At 43.7% G+C, this 3,647-nt stretch overlaps 1 non-coding gene across 1 annotated transcript; it reads right to left on the bottom strand.

The window, feature by feature from the left end:
• Positions 1-313: 313 nt before the first annotated feature.
• LOC134967248 (5S ribosomal RNA) lies at positions 314-432 on the bottom strand. The gene has a single exon (XR_010188776.1). It is a non-coding gene; the product is annotated as a 5S ribosomal RNA (ribosomal RNA).
• Positions 433-3,647: the final 3,215 nt, after the last annotated feature.

The raw sequence follows: 3,647 nt of genomic DNA on the forward strand, positions 1-3,647 counted from the left end.
GTTGGTCATACCCCCATTCCCCTTGACCAGTACAGGCTTGCTGTATTGATGGAACCACAGGGTGGTCGAGACACAAAATTAATAGCTATGCTCTTATGGCTTATAGAAAATTAGAGAAATGATCAGAAGTCACTCCTCTGGGTATAGTACAGGAAAAAAGACGACATGCACCTATCTGAATTCAAGACAATGATAACGGTGGAGGCAGGTATGGCACCTCAAGTAGATGGTGCCCGTGACCGATAGGTTATTGGATAGAAAAAAGTGGTGATACTGCTGTTGGTGTTACTGCCACATAAGTGAGGAAAATCCTACTCTACAACACCAGGTATTCACAGGTGGTCTCCCTTCCTGGTACTGACCTGGCCCAACGCTGTTTAGCTTCCAAGATCAGACGAGATCGGGCGCTGGCAGCGTGGTATGGTAGTAGAGAATTTTGTGTGAACACCAATGAGAGTGCACCTATATATGAATAATGAAAATTAGGACTGACAGAGAAGAAATAGATAGAAGATCGTGTAAATAGGTGGATCTGCTTTTCACGTTAGACCCGATCCGAAATTCCCACTCACGTGGTGCAGTGTACCGGGAATCGTGAATGAGAGTCCACGAAAAAGTGGTGATCTATCGAAGATTGGACTTGTGAGAATTGATACTAGAATTCTCAGACAGAGAAATCCCTGACTGCTGGTATATTATGATTGTCCAAACAGATAGTATATAAGAAGAAATGCTGGTGAAACCAGGTGAATATGTGGTCACTCAGGTAACTCAGGTAATGTGTTACTGCCACATAAGTGAGGTGTCAAATTCACCAAAACTGCACAAACATATATCTGTTGACCAAATGTATCATAGGATATTTGCCTTGCAACCCCAGATAGGATATAGAATGCTATAATAGATATATGTTAATTCTATGCATGCATCAATTGCTGTGAGGAGGCAGGAATAGAAATAGATGGAAACCAACACATTCATAAATATAACAGATATATTAGTCATATGTGTGAACTGGTAACGCTTTAAAATATAAGCTGATTTCCAATAGTATGCTAGATGCTAGATAAATGCTAATGCAGACCTCTGATCAATCACCCCTATGCTGTACACTCAATGCAAGATAATTAAGACAGTGCTGCTGAGAATTGCAATAGGAGTTGCTATCCGTGGCATGCAGCCACTGGATAGTGGGGCTTACGGTTTCACCAGAGATATGAGGAAGCCAAGAGAGCAAGAAAGGTAAATATGGCTAAATGCCAAGATGCGGTAGTGTCGACGAGACCCCTGTGCCTGGATGCGGAAGACGCGTTTCGCCCTGGGGCTTGTTCACTTCCGGGTTCCGTGCTGTCCAGTGTGGGGAGAGGGCTTTTATGTCCGCCCCTGTTAGAGCTTGGCCAATCCGGAGATGTCGTCTGGTGGGTGTGATCTCCCCATGTGTGTAGTTGCTAGGAGACCGCAGTAATGAAGACGTCAGATCGGGAGGCGGAAGATGCGTCACCCATCGCGAGATCGCGGATGCCATCTTGGATATGGGAAAAATACCCTTACAATTAGGATTTGTGTGGGCGGTTGCTAAGAGACTACAATAGCGAAGCTAAGACGTCAGATCGGGAGGCGGGAGATGCATCACCCATCGCGAGATTGCGGACGTCATCATGGATATGGGAGGAATACCATTGAGATCAAGATTAGTGTGGACGGTTGCTAAGAGACTACCATAGCGGAGCTGAGACGTCATACCCGGAGGGCTGAAAACATTTGGTGATAGTAGATCGCTATTTTAGATGTGGGAAATAATAGGCCGTAAATAGGTGGCAAATGCCCTTCTTACATAGCTTCACTGTAAAAATGCTAATCTTACAGATTGATAATGACAGGCGATATGATTAAAAGAAAAGTACAAGAGAAATGAGAAAAGGGGGATGAAAGATTATAATGCATTAAAATAAATTAAATGAATAAAATACATGTGAATAAATATACATAATGATGATGTAAATAATGATAAAACTGCTGGATTCAAGGGGGTATGTGGAATAAGGAATAGGCTGGATAGGCCTAGTGGAAATTAGTGAGGGATAAGCTGTGCGTGCCTCGAGCAATGGTGAGTGGAAGGTGAATGCAGGAGTAGAGGGGTCAAGGGATGTGGGTGCATTGGTGTGCAGTGACCACGGGCAAAAATTTTTGCCCGTGGTCACTGCACACCAATGCACCCACAACTAATCCCCGTTTTCAATTATTCCCCTATCATGTGGTTTCTTCACTGCACACATTTATTGGTTTCCCCACATACACCTACATTTATTTCCTCAGGTACCATAATAGCTATCCCTTGACCCCTCTACTCCTGCATTCACCTTCCACTCACCATTGCTCGAGGCACGCACAGCTTATCCCTCACTAATTTCCACTAATTTCCACTAGGCCTATCCTATCCTTATTCCACATACCCCCTTGAATCCAGCAGTTTTATCATTATTTACATCATCATTATGTATATTTATTCACATGTATTTTATTCATTTAATTTATTTTAATGCATTATAATCTTTCATCCCCCTTTTCTCATTTCTCTTGTACTTTTCTTTTAATCATATCGCCTGTCATTATCAATCTGTAAGATTAGCATTTTTACAGTGAAGCTATGTAAGAAGGGCATTTGCCACCTATTTACGGCCTATTATTTCCCACATCTAAAATAGCGATCTACTATCACCAAATGTTTTCAGCCCTCCGGGTATGACGTCTCAGCTCCGCTATGGTAGTCTCTTAGCAACCGTCCACACTAATCTTGATCTCAATGGTATTCCTCCCATATCCATGATGACGTCCGCAATCTCGCGATGGGTGATGCATCTCCCGCCTCCCGATCTGACGTCTTAGCTTCGCTATTGTAGTCTCTTAGCAACCGCCCACACAAATCCTAATTGTAAGGGTATTTTTCCCATATCCAAGATGGCGTCCGCGATCTCGCGATGGGTGACGCATCTTCCGCCTCCCGATCTGACGTCTTCATTACTGCGGTCTCCTAGCAACTACACACATGGGGAGATCACACCCACCAGACGACATCTCCGGATTGGCCAAGCTCTAACAGGGGCGGACATAAAAGCCCTCTCCCCACACTGGACAGCACGGAACCCGGAAGTGAACAAGCCCCAGGGCGAAACGCGTCTTCCGCATCCAGGCACAGGGGTCTCGTCGACACTACCGCATCTTGGCATTTAGCCATATTTACCTTTCTTGCTCTCTTGGCTTCCTCATATCTCTGGTGAAACCGTAAGCCCCACTATCCAGTGGCTGCATGCCACGGATAGCAACTCCTATTGCAATTCTCAGCAGCACTGTCTTAATTATCTTGCATTGAGTGTACAGCATAGGGGTGATTGATCAGAGGTCTGCATTAGCATTTATCTAGCATCTAGCATACTATTGGAAATCAGCTTATATTTTAAAGCGTTACCAGTTCACACATATGACTAATATATCTGTTATATTTATGAATGTGTTGGTTTCCATCTATTTCTATTCCTGCCTCCTCACAGCAATTGATGCATGCATAGAATTAACATATATCTATTATATCATTCTATATCCTATCTGGGGTTGCAAGGCAAATATCCTATGATACATTTGGTCAACAG

Source organism: Pseudophryne corroboree, chromosome 10 (genome assembly GCF_028390025.1).
Source record: "Pseudophryne corroboree isolate aPseCor3 chromosome 10, aPseCor3.hap2, whole genome shotgun sequence".
Classification (NCBI taxonomy): Eukaryota; Metazoa; Chordata; class Amphibia; order Anura; family Myobatrachidae; genus Pseudophryne; species Pseudophryne corroboree.